The following is a 16,631-nucleotide window of genomic DNA, read 5'->3' on the forward strand; positions in this document are numbered from 1 at the left end:
TGGGATTTTAATATTAATCCATTGGGTTTATAATAACAATCCCTAGGGTTTATTATTCTCTTAGGTTTATAATATCAATGATGGTGAACCATTGTCAATCATAGCCAACCATGGTCAACCATGGTTGAATGTCGCATTGTGACAAGGATTGTCTCACCATGAAAATAAACCCCTTTTTTTTAGTGTTTGTAATATTTATATTTGGGTTTACCAATGTTGGGTTTTTAATATTGGTCTCTTGGGCTTAATATTATTCCCTTTGGTTCATAATCCCTTGGCTTTATGTTTCCCTTGGGTTCATTATATCAATCCCTTGGGTTTATTATTAACTTGGGTTTATAATATCAATCATGGTCAACCATAACCAACCATGGTCAATTGTGCTCAACAATGATCTCATCTTACATTATGAAAAAAATTGTCTCCACTTAGGGTTTATATACCTTGGGTTTATAATATTACTCCCTTGGGTTTAATATTATTCCCATAGGTTCATAATCCCTTAGGTTTTTAGTATTAATCCGTTGGGTTTGTTGTTCCTTGGGTTTATAATATTAATAATCCCTTTGGTTTATTAATCCTTTGACTTTAAAATATTAATTCAATCATGTTTATTTTAGTATTTATAATATTTATCTTCGGGTTTATATACGTTCCGTTTATAATATTAGTCCCTTGGGTTTAATATTAGTCCACTAGGTTCATAATCCCTTGGGCTTTTAGTATTAATCCGTTGGGTTTATTATTCCTTTAACTTTCTCATATCAATCCATTTGGTTTATTATTCTCTTAGGTTTATAATATCAAAAATGGTCAACCATTATTAATCATAGCCAACCATGGTTGAATTTCGCATTGTGACAATGATTTTCTCACCATGAAAATAAACCATCTTTATTTTAGTGTTTGTAATATTTATATTTAGGTTTACCAATGTTGGGTTTATAATATTAGTCCCTTGGGTTTAATATTATTTCCTTGGGTTAATAATCCCTTAGGGTTTTATTATTAATCCCTTGGGTTTATTATTCCTTTGGATTTATAATATGAATTGTTTGGGTTTATTATTTCCTTAGGTTTATAATATCAATCATGGTCACCCATTGTCAATCATAGCCAACCATGGTCAACCATGTTTGAATGTTGCATTGTGACAAGGTTTGTCTCACCATGAAAATAAACCATGCTTATTTTAGTGTTTGTATTATTTATATTTGGGTTTACCAATGTTGGGTTTATAATATTAGTCCCTTGAGTTTAATATTATTCCCTTAGGTTCATAATCCCTTGGGGTTTTAGTATTAGTCCATTGGTTTTATTATTCCTTTCGGTTTATAATATCAATCCCTTGTGTTTATTATTCCCTTAGGTTTATAATATCAATGATGGTCAACCATTGTCAATCATAGCCAACCATGGTCAACCACGGGTGAATGTTGCATTGTGACAAATATTGTCTCACCATGAAAATAAACCATGTTTATTTTAGTGTTTGTAGTATTTATATTTGGGTTTTCCAATGTTGCGTTTTTAATATTAGTCCCTTGGGTTCGTAATACCTTGGGTTTTAGTATTAATCCCTTGGGTGTATGCTTCCGTGGGGTTTATTATTAACTTGGGTTTATAATTTCAATCATGGTTAACCATAACTAAACATGCTCAACTGTAGTCAATCATTGTCCTATCTCACATTATTAAACAAATTGTCCCCACTTAGGGTTTATATACCTTGGGTTTATAATACTAGCCCCTTGTGTTTATATTATTCCCTTAGGTCCATAATCCGTTAGGTTTATTGTTCCTTTGATTTTATAATATCAATCACTTGGGTTTATTATTTCATAGTGAACAATGGTTTATTATGAAGTTAACCATGGTCAACAATGGTCCAACATGGAATTGTGATAAGGATTGTCTCAATATGAAAATCAACGATGGTCAATCATGTTTATTTTAGTGTTTATAATATTTATCTTAGGGTTTATATAGGTTGGGTTTACAATATTAGCCCCTTCGGTTTAATATTATTCCCTTGGGTTCATAATCCCTTGAGGTTTTAGTATTAATCCCTTGGGTTTATTATTCTTTCGGGTTTATAATATCAATCCCTTGGGTTTATTATTCCCTTAGGTTTATAGTATCAATCATGGTCAACCATTGCCAATCATAGACAACCATGGTCAATCATGGTTGAATGTCACATTGTGACAAGGATTATCTCACTATGACAATAAACCATGTTTATTTTAATGTTTCTAATATTTATAATAGGGTTTTCCAATATTGGCTTTATAATATTAGTCTCTTGGGTTTAATATTATTGCCTTGGGTTCATAATCCCTTGGGGTTTTAGTATAAACCCATGGGTTTATTATTAATTTGGGTTTATAATATCAATCATGATCACCTTTAGTAATATCTTGTGTTTGTAATATCTATCCAGTGCACTTCTTGATCCCTTAGGTTTTTAATATTTATCCATTGGGTTCACTAATTGTGCATTCACTAATTCTTTCGGTTTATAATATTAATAATCTCTTTGCTTTATTATTCCCTTGAGTATATCAACAAACCCAAAAAATCAATATTATTACTATAATATTATTATCCATTATTATTATTATTAATTAATATTACTAATATTATTATTATTATATTAATATAATAATCATAAATATATAAGAATATGGTTGTTATGATGAGTTAATATTATTATTATTATAATAATTTAATATTATTTTTATAATAATATAATAATAAATATATTATATTATATAATAATAATAATAATAATTTTTTTTATTATTATTATTAGTAGTAGTATTGTTATTATTATTATAAATCAGCAATATTATATTATTATATCAAGATAATGGTAATCTAATATTATTACTATAATATTAACATGAGTTATTATTATTACATAATATTATTATTATAATATTAATATAATAATAAAATAATAATATATATAAATATATAATTATATAGATGTTGTTATTATATATGTAATTGTTGATATAAATTTTAAGGGATTATATCAAATATATTGGAAAATGTAGTTGTATATATAGTTAGTATATCAACCTGATTGGACTACTTATTAAACCAGCTAAGAAACCAACTTATTTTCAACATTAGAAGTGGCTCCATGGCTAAGAAACCAACCTATTTTCCCCATTAGAATTGGCTGCTGCTCCTCTGTCCCAATGACAAGTGCATCTGAGAGCTCTACGGACCGTTTTTCCCTCATGCACCCTTTGGTTGCCGAGAGCTTCAAACCTGTGTCATTACCAACTGGGTGGGTTCTCGTCTCTTGTGTCTTTATACCGAATTAATTTCGAAACCCCTGGTTCATAAAACTATGACAAATTTTAAAAACGCATGTATCGGGGTCCGCCTCGACTCGAGGTCGGGGATCCGCCTCGACTTCAGGTCGGGCCTTGTCCAGGCCCGACTGATCCGTGGCCAGGCCCGACTGATCCGTGGCCCGACTGGGTTCCGTCAGCGTTCGGAATCAGCGTTTCGGCGGTAGTTGGAGGCCGAATCGCCGTTACAACTTCACTGCGCTCTGACTTCGTTAAACCCGACTTGAACTTCTGTCTGAGTTAGTTTTTGAAGAGAAGCGGCGAATAGCTGTTGTCGTTAGGTGGCAAGGCACTCAAGCTTGGCCTTAGAGATTCGCACGGTTCCACAAGCCTTCTATTCTCTCACGCCTCTTACCAATTCTGCGACAATATTTTCACACAGCACCACTCACTTCCTCAGAAATCCTTCTTAGGCTTCAAACCTTTTCTTCTTCCTTTTAGATAGAGTCGTGATGCAAGGATCTTCTACCCTACGCCGCGAAGTGCCTCCTTCCTCGCACTCTATGGAGCTTACCCTTCCTTGCGTGGGCTTGGGCTTGTAATAACGTTCATAATTCAATCAACTCAACAAGAAGGCACTTGCCCCCTTTTCCGCAGTTATACTCAAACACATCGAACCCAGAAAATGAGGAGGAACCCTCGAATTTGATTATGTTAATCGTTCATTGGGAGTACACTGTTCGCAAGAAATACGTTTCAGACACAGAGATCACACAAAAACAAAACAGATTACACCAGGACAGAGGTTAAATTCAGTTTCTATTTCAAACAATAACTATACACAGTGCGTGACCTCCTTATACAAATGTTTTCTCCCCCGCTCCTCCTGAACAACACCATGAACCCTTGCCGTGTCTCTTCCACCAGTGTCGCACACAAGATTCTCGCCAGATTCGAACCAAATCAGACACAACCTGCTTTTATAATTTCCCATATGCTGCTAAATAACCTAATTAACTAAATGTATTTGGACATTTGTCCAAAATTAACTACTACTCACCTACGAAAATGTGCATTTCCCCATAAAGGCAATTCACCAAAGTATTATAACACAACTATTTCGGACTGTTCTAGAACATAGACACTTGTATTTACATTAAAACTACCTATTTCTAGTTCTCCAAATTTACATTTTGACGGAAAATATTTTCCCTTTGGAAATCCCAGAACCCCTTTTTTGGGTTTAAAACAAAGAGATTGTGTAGGATTGATGTTTATGCATCACTATACCTTCTTTCTGTGTTTCCTCCCATAGTCTTCAAACCTAGTCACTTTTAGACTTTATACACAATATTTCAGGCTTAAGAATCAAAGTAATTAACAGTATAAATCTCTAAACAAAATTATATACAAGTATAAAAAGTCCCTATATAAAAACCCTTGAATCCATCGCATTTTGTAAATTTAAGATTCATGGCTTTCTTTAATTCTACATCGTTTAGGAGGAGGGAATCCTTAACCTGGGATGAGCCGAAAGTTTGAGAAGATGATTTAAACAAAATTATATATAAGTGTAACAAACCTTTATATAAAAACCCCTGATTCTATGGCATTTTGTAAAAAGTAAGAGATTCATGGCTTTCTTTAATTCTACATCGTTCACAAGGAAGGAATCTTAACGTTGGATGACCCGAAAGTCTTGAGAAGAGGATTCTTGGTGGATGCATGGATGAATCATGAATCAGAGAAATTGGGTCGATGCCACATAGTTAAATGTGTTGGCTAATGAAAAGAAGGGTCTAATCATAGAGAAAATATATATATGTTATTTCAGCTTACAATGGAGTTTTTTCAATATTTCTTATCTTATTTTATAATTCAATATGTATTAAAAATGTGGACACCTGTTATTTAAATATTTTGAAACTGAAAAATGGTTGAAATTTCTTTACTTTCATCTATCTAATTGTGTATTAGATATATTTACACTATTAAATCCAAGTCATTCATTTTTATTTTCTATAAAAAAAAATCAAATTTCATCCACCCAATTCCAATATAGACAAGGTTTATATGGGCAAATATTTATTTTTTTCTATAGGAAAATTTTTAAGTTTATTATGTTTTAAGAGCATTCAATCAAACCACTCAAAACTGGAAGGAACAATAAAATAAAAGTAATAACATAAACTAAACCAAAGTAATAACATAAACTAAACCACTTGAGTTTAAGTGAAAATTCTTAGTTACCTTTTTCTAGGCTTTCATCTTTTCTACTTTATTAGAGCCTCTTTGATTACTAGTGACATATGTAATTCCTAACTAGTTTTCTTCTGAGTTTATCTTGAGTTTATCTTGGTTTTAGGAGCTCTCATATCTATTGTTTGTAGCCTAGAGTCTCCACTTCTATGGGAATATTATCCTTCCATAAAGTTGCTACTTCAAGACCTTTCCTTTTTATACCATTATTCCATCTTGATTAACTCCTCATTTGTTAAACTTTCTTGTGGGTTGTAGTTTGTGATGTATGGGATCGTCCATTTCATGGCCATCCTCTTCTTCATATTGTTGCCTTGGAAATTGCTAACACTTTTGTTGTTTAAGTGGTTTTTTTTTCTTTCTTGGATTTATGTCTTGTTTTCAAAATCTCAAAATTGGTTCCAACACTTGTCACTAGAATGTTATAGTAAACTTTTATTTAAATCTACGTCCACACAAATTCTAGCAAAAATATAAATTCCTTCTTAAATTCTTTAACTATCTATACCCTTAAATATTCATTAATAAATTTAAAACATAATCAAATTATTAATAATAAGGTTATTGTTACAGTAAAGTAGATGGGGGAAATACGGGAGCGTTTTGCCTAGTGCCTCTTACTAGATTTTTTTTCCTGGTAATGAAATTCCACTAAATGCCCGATTCACCAAGTGCATTGCATTGACGATCTTCAATCTTCATGGGATACTGAATTTTCTCATAAAAGTGAAATATTGTCCTACGCTACAAAAAATTAAAAATCATTTTCACATTAACCAAAATGTTAATGTGTTGTCTATTTATATATTATTATATTCCGTTATTAATTAATATATAATTATATTTATGTAATAATATATCAATCATAATTATTATTATTATATTTATTTAATAACATATTAATCATAATTATAATTGAAATAATAAAAATAATTTTTAAAGTTTTTTTCAAAACTTTATTTTGTTGTAATGTAATAAATCTATTTGAATCGTAATATTTAATCATTATGTTATTTTTATAATTTACATATATATATGATTTTGTACATTAAATACATTTTTTTATTTCTTTAAAATATTATTTTGTTGTAATGGAATAAATTTATTTGAAGGGTATTATTCAATTATTATATTTTTTTTTGACAAGTAAGAATGGAGCCTTTAATTAATCTCAAAAAAAGATTATATATGATACACATCTTTACCAACAAAAGACAGAACTATTCAATTATTATATTTTTTTTGGCCAAGTAAGAATGGAGCCTTTAATTAATCTCAAAAAAAGATTATATATGATACACATTTTTACCAACAAAAGACAGACCCGTTGATTATTAAAGACTAAGAAAAGACATACCCTTTGATGATTAAGAGTCAAGAGGGTCAACTAAACCCAAAACCTTACACATAAAACCTTCTACCATTTTACAAGCCATTAGATAAGAACCCCAATGATACGAAGGTCCTTAAAGAAACTGCATCTGAAACTTACGCGAACCTTACGAAATAAACTAATGGTGTATAAAACTTCAGGTCTACTCGTGGACTTAACCTCCGCCCATTTTGAAACCCGATATCCTTTAGATCAAGAACTCAAATGATTCCATGGTCCTTCATGGATCACATAAGGATGATAAGCCATCGGTTTATAAAAATCTCGGTCTGCTCTAAGACTTAACCTTCGATCACTTTTAAAACCTGATATCCATTTTATCAAACCCCTTTTGATGCGACGGTCATCAATGATATCAGAAACTAATGAATCAAACCCCTTTTGATCCGACCGTCATCATTGATATGAGGAACTAGCTTCACCCACTTTACGGAGCCCATAAAGATTATAAACCATTGATCTATAAATCTTCGGGTCTGCTTGTAGACTTAACCTCCGATCATTTTCAAACCCATATCCATTCTATAACTAAGGCCATCAAAACCTATGGTCTCCGGCCCCTCAACTAGACCGTTGTTTACCAATACTCATCCCCTATAGTTAGCTCTAACTTAAGCATTGATTGTATTTACTTCGGCACTCTCCTACTTCCTCTCTCTCATACCTCCACTAGTCTTCCTTGTGCTCATTACTCATGTTCTCGAAGTACTCCATATCTTTGGTCGTGTGTTGTTGACAGTCATCACCCTATTTACCCGAGGGTGTCGAATCCCAATCGTACCTAATATATATTTCCTTACATAGCACCCTAATATAGCTTTCCTTACATAACACTCCTTCATTGGCACGATCATCTAACATATAACCTGTGATAGCCTCCAATGTCTCAACACCTTTCAAGGTGTCGTTCCATTACACATCTTCTTGGCCACATTAATGATCAGAGTGTCATGTTATTGACTATGAAAGATATCCTTTATATGCCCCTGCTTATCCCTTATGCCACTGCGAGCCATCCATGGATTGCCCTTAGAGGCATATATATATATATATATATATATATATTTGAGCAAATATATCTCAATTTTTTATTAGTTTAAATTTTTTATGTTATGTTTCTCAAGATTATTATTGTATCATTATTCTATATTTTAAAACATTTCTTTATTTTTCATCAATGTTGTGATATCTCTTGAGTTAATGATTTGTTTGTAATTAAATGTGCACAAGTTTAGTTTTAATTAAATATGCTATATTGAAAGAAAAATAAATACTTTTATTATCACTAATTTATTGTTGAATGGATGAAAGAGAAAAATATTGCAATTTAATTATGAAAATTTATTATTATTTACGAGTGAGCCTTAGGCATCAAATTTGGGTGATTATATTTAATTAAGGAACTATGATAATGGCCAATTAATTGTTTCAGAGAAGACAAGAGTTTTCCTATCTATTGGTGAGGTGGAGGCATTTATTAACCACCAAAGGAGTGTCGTATTGATAATATCTATTTTTTTTACTTTTTTTTTTGTCTCATTATGGAGACAAGCAAGAAATAATAGAATGAAGAAGAATTGCAAGCCTAGTTATTTGAGGGAACAATAACAATAGATTATTGTGTGAGGTTGTTAGGAGCCAAGTACTTGACTCATAATTTCCTAAGAGAATTTTTTTTAATTGTGTATATCTAACGTTTGGGATTCCTTGGTTTTACAAAAAGATTTATTTTTAATTGAAGAATGTACTCAAGAGTATCTATAATAGCTAGTTATGTAGAGTGTAAATAGAAATGATAACATTGATCTAGTAGAACATAAATATTTTTTGTAAATGTCAAATAAGGAAAGTGGAATTTTCTTCAATCCAAGGAAAAGACATGTAACTAGGCACAAGCATGTAACTAGGGACAGGTATGAACACATGATTATCTATAATAGAATGGTATAGGTTAGATAGTTAGTTGTATAATAAATATATTGTTTAATTGTGTGGTAGAATTAATTGTTTATGAAAAACTAAATATTGTCTAAGTAGGTGTAAAAGTATTAGAATAGCTAAAAGGGAATATAGTAATTCTTTGTACTATAAACAAAGAATTCATAGACTCTTTTATATATATATAAATAAACCATGTTTAAAATAATTAAGTGCACATAATAGTACCAAAGAGAAAGGCATAAGAGAATTTCAAAGTACAAATTTCCAAAGCCAAACATATTGTATAAAAAAATTTCTGTAACTAATATAAGAATTGAATAATGGTGAATAGAAAAGATTCATTACAAGTTTATAAATATATGTTAAGCATACACAATGTATAAAATAGAAACAATTATGTATAATAAAATAAAACTCTTTATTGTTACACTCGAGGCTCATGACCTTTAAAAGAAGTTTAAGTTCCTTCGGAAAGAGAATTCCATGCAAGGCATTAAATATTAGTATATAATTAGGATGAATGGAATTAGTTGACCCTTAAGAAGAAGTAGTTTTTATCCATGTGGAAGAACAGGCCAAAAGATGAAATACCTCCAACCTTTTAAAAAACATAGGTAAGTAGGAGTTGAAACTCCCTTAAGGCTAAGTATTAAAACACAAACAAACTTTGGGTAAAGATATTATGCAACTAATTACATACTGAAAGAGTGATAGTAATGAATATACTATATAGTAAGAGTGAGCTGAGAAATTGAAAAGGGATATTTGTACATATTATCAATGATTATTTACCTTATAAGGAAAAATGGAAACGGTTTGGATTAATGCTCTATATTAAGAAAATCATCTAAGAAAAATGATAATATACACTTGGTAACATTTAAAATCACATTTAATTTGTAAACAAGAAAGAGGGAAAAGAAATTATACAAGGTTTATTCTATGTAATGAAAAACTACTATTATACATACAAAAATTGTAAATTTATTATAGTTTGATAGTAGGGTTTGAAAGGAGAAAACGCCATATCTTAATGTGCCATAATTGTAATCTTAGAGACAAACAATGGAAATAAAAGATTGACTCATAATCATAATCTCAAGGAGGATAAAACTTAATAAACTAGACACAGTTTAGATATCTACACCAAGAATTAATTTTGACAAGACAACTCCAATAAAAACCATCGAAGCCAAATGAGGGTTATTATGCACATGAAGAAGAACAAAATTTTAAATTACAACTAGAAATAAAATTGTTGAAAATACAAAACCCTAGCATATTTCTCTATAAACTTAATTAAAATAGAAAAAGAATTTCTAACCTTTTTTCCATTATGATGCAGGAGCATCCAGCTGAGGGTATCATGGTTGGGGTGTTTGGTCTCAGCTAGGAAGAACAGGTTCACACTCATCGTTTAGTTTCATTTCCATTTGTTGGTTAAAACAACATTTAGGGATTTGTTTGGTTTTTATTTTAATTTATTAGGTAAATGGCACTTAGGAACATCATGATTAGAGGAAGGTTGTTACAACCACCTTTTTCTTTATTTTCTTTTTAATTAAATAGTTATCTTTCGTACAAAATATATATTTTCCAACAGAGCAAGAAAACAAAAAAAACAATTTTCACAACTATGTAACTACCAATGTAACTGCAAGTAATTGTGAGAAACTGTCTCAAAATAGTACAAAAGAAAGCATATCATATTTTGTAGGGGTTCGATTACGAGAGACATAATAGAAGAAAATAAAAATAAGAATTTCATTTCTGTGTAGAACATCTGTATCCATTTACAACCTCTATTAATCTCTTTCCATTTAACTATTGTGTATTGATCAAGACAGAGTAATGAATTCCATTTACAGCTAACTATTAATCCCTTCCATACAAATACTATGTGCATTGACAAGGAACAGAGCGATGCATTTTCTTTTTCTTTTTCAAAACAACTAGCTCTACCAGTTCTCTAGCAACAGAGAGTCTCAAAGACGGAAATAATATCAATTGAAGACATTTGAAAAGCAAAGAGCGAAATTATAGTTCCAGTGAGCAACAAATTCCAAGCCCACGAAGAGCAGACAAAACGGCATAGAGAAGAGCTACAGAATCGACAGAATTAGCTTAAAAACGACCGCATTTCATGTTTAGACAGGAGCGACCCTACCAGGGTCACCAAACAGCGACAGTCGTGGAAGTGGACATCCCAATCCACCACCCAGCTGTAGTTACAGCCAACAGAAGTGTCTTACATATTCAACATACGAAACTGAAGATAAAAGAGCGAGAAACAGCAGGAGAGAGGGTTTTGTAAACTCCCCAGAGGAGTGGATAGTGAAGCGCGAAGAACCCACAACCAGGTCACAGCCACGGGAGGGAACCCCTACTCACAAGGAGCGACTACCCTCAATAAAAACGGGAAATTGTGAAAAAGGAATGTAGCAGGGACATAGAGCTTACCTTGCTAAGAAAAGCGAAGGAACCAGTCCCTTGTGACTGCAACCTACAAGAGAATATCGTAGAGAAAGAACTAGTTAACCAAAATCACGAATAAGCAAGTAGACAAACAATTATATAGTGAAGGCACACAGAGAACCATAGAGTTTCAGTACAGAGAAAACCCTCTAAAGAAACCAACAGAGCCATCAACACAGTGCCCAGGTGATACCAACCGACAGCATAGTAGGAAGGGCAGGCAGAGCTGCCAAGTCACCGGTAGAAGAACCCACATCCAGTTGCAGACCGAACACCATCGTTAACCCTCAACACAGGCGCAGAGAAACCATCAAAAAACCCTCATCACGAGTAGAGCAAGGCCAAGTGCCAAAGCAATGAGTGCATGCGGGGTGTAGTAGTATAGTCGAAGCGTGGGAGGGTGAAGACCGAGCGCAAGGACAAGTGTCCCCTCACACCTACCACTATACCCAGCAATTAACCGCACCATCAAGCCAAAACAAAATATCTGTGTTAATCACCTTTTTAGTGATAATCATAATTCCATTGACTTTATCCAATTGTTAATCACCGCTTAAGTCTTGTTAATCTGCAAGCTAAAAGGGTTGGTCCCATCATATTGTGGTATCAGAGAAGGTTTTAAGGTTTCTTAAAAAATGGAAGTTGGAAGACAAGGTCATGGGAGAGGTGTACAGAGAGTAGCATAAGAAGGATTAGGAGAAGAGATTAGGGTCCTTAATGCCCGTTCGGTGAGAGTCGAAGTAGGAAGGAGAAGGGATCTCGAGGTAGGAGATGACAGTGACGAAGAAGTTGTAGTTGCGACAGATGGATCAGATGAGTAAGGACCTGAAATCAAGTTATTGGGGTTAGTCTTGTTGGCTAATAGTAGGCCAAAGGCAGAGATTCGAAATTACGATGGCAGGTTGTCCACAGAAGTACTGTTGGACTGGATTAGCGAGTTGGACAAATATTTTGAATGTGAAGAGGTCAGTGAAGATCAGAGCATTAAATTCGCTGCAACTAAGCTGAAAGGACATGCGGCCTTGTGGTGGGACAATGTCCAAGCAGAAAGAAGGATGATGAATAACTTGCCAATTAAGAAATGGCCAAGAATGGTAGCCAAGATGAAGGGCATATTCTTTCCCAAACATTACCAGATTGCCCTACATGGACAAGTGCAAAATTTGAAGCAGAGAGGAATGACAGTGAAGGAATATACTAAAGAATTCTATTGGGTGAATTTGAGAGCTGGTTACACGAAGGACTCCCCAAAAAAAACAACAAGGTTTGTGAACGACCTAAGGTTGGAGATATTGGATGAGATATGTATTCTCTCTCTAAGGAGCATAGAAGAAGCATACCATAGTTCCATAAAGGAAAAAGAGAAGATCACAAGAAAACAAAATACTAGGAGAGGACGAGGAACTGGCAAGGGAAAAGGACAATCCTATGGTAGAGAAAAAAGTGCCAACAATAATGAAGAGGGCAGCAGTTCCAAAACTTCAAGTGTAGCATACAAGGTAGACAACACTAGAGGATGAAAGCCATATTTGAGAGGAAGGGGAAACGGCAGAGGCAGAGGAGCTGCTTACGAGTGCTACAAGTGCCAGAAGTGGGGGCATATGTTTTTTAAGTGTCGTGAAGGAGAAAAAGCTGGTCCAAGAGGAGCTTATGTTGCACAACCTAAGGAAGCAGAGGCACCACCCCAAGAAGTAGAGAATGTGCCGGAAACAGGGGAAGCCTTAATTTTGAATAAAGTATTGCTGAAATCAACAAAGGAGACAGCTGAAATAATTCAAAGGAAGGTCTTATTCCAGAGAGTTTATAAGTCACATGGAAAATGCTGCAAGCTGATTATCGACAGTGGAAGTATGGATAATCTGGTTGCCATAGAGATGGTGGAGAAGTTGGGTTTGAAGCGGCAGAAGCATCCCACTCCCTATAAGGTGTCGTGGTTGAAAAAAGGCCATCAGCTATTGGTTAACGAACAATGTGAAGTTGAGTTCCATATTGGGAGGTATAAGGACAAGGTTATTTGTGATATTATGTCTATGGACGTATGTCATATACTACTAGGAAGGCCATGGAAGTATGACACGATGGTAGTTCATGATGGAAAGAGAAACTGTTACAATTTTCTCAAGGATGGGAATAAGCACAAGCTTGTACCCATTAAGGAGGAGGAAGCAACAGAAACTAGCGGAACCAAAGTATAGCTGGTGGGAGGAAAGAAATTTTTGAAACAGATCGAATACAGTGAGATAAAATATGTTGTTGTGAGGAGGCCAAGTTGCACACCGAAATTGCAAATTTGCCTGAAGAAATTCAGAACATGTTGCAGGAGTTTAGTGACATTGTGGCAGATGATTTCCCGGATAAATTGCCTCCTAAGAGAAGTATCAGTCATCACATAGGCTTTATACCCGGAGCTAGTTTACTGAACAGGGCAGCCTACCGAATGAGTCCTAAGGATAATGAGGAGATTGGGAAACAAGTACAGGAATTGTTGGATAAAGGGTTGATAATGGAGAGTTTAAGTCCCTGTGCAGTTCCAACAGTTTTAGCTCCAAAAAAAGGGCGAGAGTGGAAAATGTGCATCGTTTCGATAGACATCAATAATATTACCATCAAGTACACGTTCCCATCACCACGAATGGATGACATGATGGACTGTTTGAGCGGGGTGGCATATTTCTCGAAAATCGATCTAAAGAGTAGATACCACCAGATTCGAATCAAGGAAGGAGATGAATGGAAGACAACCTTTAAAACCAATGAAGGTTTATATGAGTGGGTGGTGATGCCATTCAGGTTAAGCAATGCCCCTAATACCTTTATGCGCTTAATGAATGAGATGTTAAAAGCATTCATTGGAAAGTTCATGATTGTATATCTTGATGATATACTGATTTTTAGTAAAACTAGAGGAGAACATTTTTGACATGTTCGAAGTGTGCTGGAGAAGTTGCAGCAAAACAAGTTGCTGATAAATCTGAAAAAATGTTCTTTTCTTCAGAGGGAATTAGTCTATTTGGGTTTTGTGATTCCAGAAAATGAGCTGAAGATGGACCTGGAGAAAATTGCAGCAATCATTAGCTGGCCATCCCCAAAAAGTCTATTTGAGGTGCGTAGTTTTCATGGCTTGGCAAGTTTTTATCATAAGTTTATAAGAAATTTTAGTGAGATCTGCGCACCTATGTTGGACACTATAAAAAAAAGTGAGTCAGCATTTCCGTTGGACTGAGGCAGTAGAGAAAAGATTTCAAATGCTGAAGAAGAAGATTACTGAAAAGCCAATCCTGAGATTACCATATTTTAACAAGATTTTCCATGTTCATTGTGATGCTAGTGGTACAGCCATAGGGGCCGTACTTAGCCAGGAAGACAAGCCTATTGCTTATTTCAGTGAAAAACTGAACGAAATCAGGCAGAAGAACTCATCTTATGGCAAGAAGTTCTATGTTGTCATCTAAGCATTGAAGCATTGGAGACACTATTTGCTGGGGAATGAATTTTTCTTGTTTTCTTATAATTCTTCATTACAGTAAGTTATGCAGTAGCATAAGCTGAACCACAAGCATGCAAAGTGGGTTGAGTACTTGCAGAGCTTCACGTTTGTCTTGAAGCATATCAGTGGACAGGCCAACAAGGTAGTAGATGTATTGAGTAGAAGAGCTTTGCTCTTACAGGAGAGTATGATAGAAGTGTTGGGTTTCGAGCACCTAACGGACTTGTATCAGACAGATGAGGATTTTAAAGAGGCTTATGAAGCCTGCCAAAATCCTTTGTTGAGGAACAATAGTCCGTGGGTGGACTATAACTTACAGGAGAAGCTGTTGTTTAAGGGGGGACAACTATGCATTCCCGATTGTTCGATGAGGGAGAACATCATCAGTGAGAAGCACAGCGGAGGTCTAGCCAGACATTTCGACATTGATAATATGTTAGACCAACTCAGCCATTTTTATTACTGGCCAAAGATGCGGAGGGATGTGCAGCGATTTGTAACCAGATGTAAAGTGTGTCAGTCGGCGAAAGGACACAATCAGAACATGAGACTCTACACACCACTACCTATTCTGAGTAGACCGTGGGACTCAATTAGCTTGGACTTTGTCTTGGGTCTACCAAGAATGCAGCGGGGTTATGATTCTATGATGGCGGTAGTAGAACAGTTCTAAAAAATGACACATTTAATCACTTGTAAAAAAACCAGTGATGCCACTCATGTGGCCCACTTGTTTTTCATGGAGATAGTCAGGCTACACAGCCTGCCTAAGTCCATAGTTTCTGACAGGGATGTGAAATTTACAGGACACTTTTGGTTCACCTTGTGGAGGAAGCTGGACACACAATTAAGTTTCAGCTCTGCTTATCGCCCACAGACCAACGGGCAAATAGTGGTGGTAAACAGGAGCTTGGGAAACCTGCTACGGAGCTCGATTGGAGAAAATTCACTGATGTGGGATCGTGTACTTGCCCAGGCGGAGTTCGCTTACAACGACTCACCAAATCGCAACATGGGATATAGTCCTTTTCGGATCTTATATGGCATGCATCCTCGCAGAGTGCATGAGTTACGAGATCTAGGACAACAAGAAAGACAGAGTGCGGATGGGGAAGATTCTGCCAAAGCAATGAATGACCTACATGATCAGGTAAAGATGAAGTTGCAGGACAACAGTCAAAAGTATAAACAGTGGGTAGATTTGAAACGATGAGAGTTACAGTTCAACGTGGGGGATGAAGTCCTCACACATTTGCGTAGAGAACGATTTCCTAGGGGTGAATACAACAAACTGAAATACAAAAAGGTTGGCCCTTGCAAAATTCTGTGTAAATTTTCAGCCAATGCTTATGAATTACAGCTGCCTCCAGGGATAGGCATATCGCCCATCTTCAATGTGGCAGACTTGTTTCCATATACTACCAGTCATGAAGATGACAGTTCAACACAGCCTACATGGGACACACAGGAAGGAAGAGACACTTGGATGAGGCAAATTCCTTCAGCTCAGCCCTTTGAGATCGAGAGGATCCTCGACACTCAGGTGGCTAGGTGAACTCAGCGGAAGGAGTACCTACAGTATCTTGTCAAGTGGAAGAACTGTCCCATTAAGGATAGTTCCTTGCTTGACGTCGGACAAATACAACGGGCAGGCTATTCAGTGGAGGAGCTCATGGACTCGAGCCATGAATTTTTCTTACCCCGGGAGCCTGATGCAGGAGCATCCAGCTGAGGGTATCATGGCTGGGGTGTTTGGTCTCAGCTAGGA

Source organism: Pinus tabuliformis, chromosome 3_2 (assembly GCF_031772625.1).
Source record: "Pinus tabuliformis cultivar Carrire ecotype Pingquan chromosome 3_2, CPIR1, whole genome shotgun sequence".
NCBI lineage: Eukaryota > Viridiplantae > Streptophyta > Pinopsida > Pinales > Pinaceae > Pinus > Pinus tabuliformis.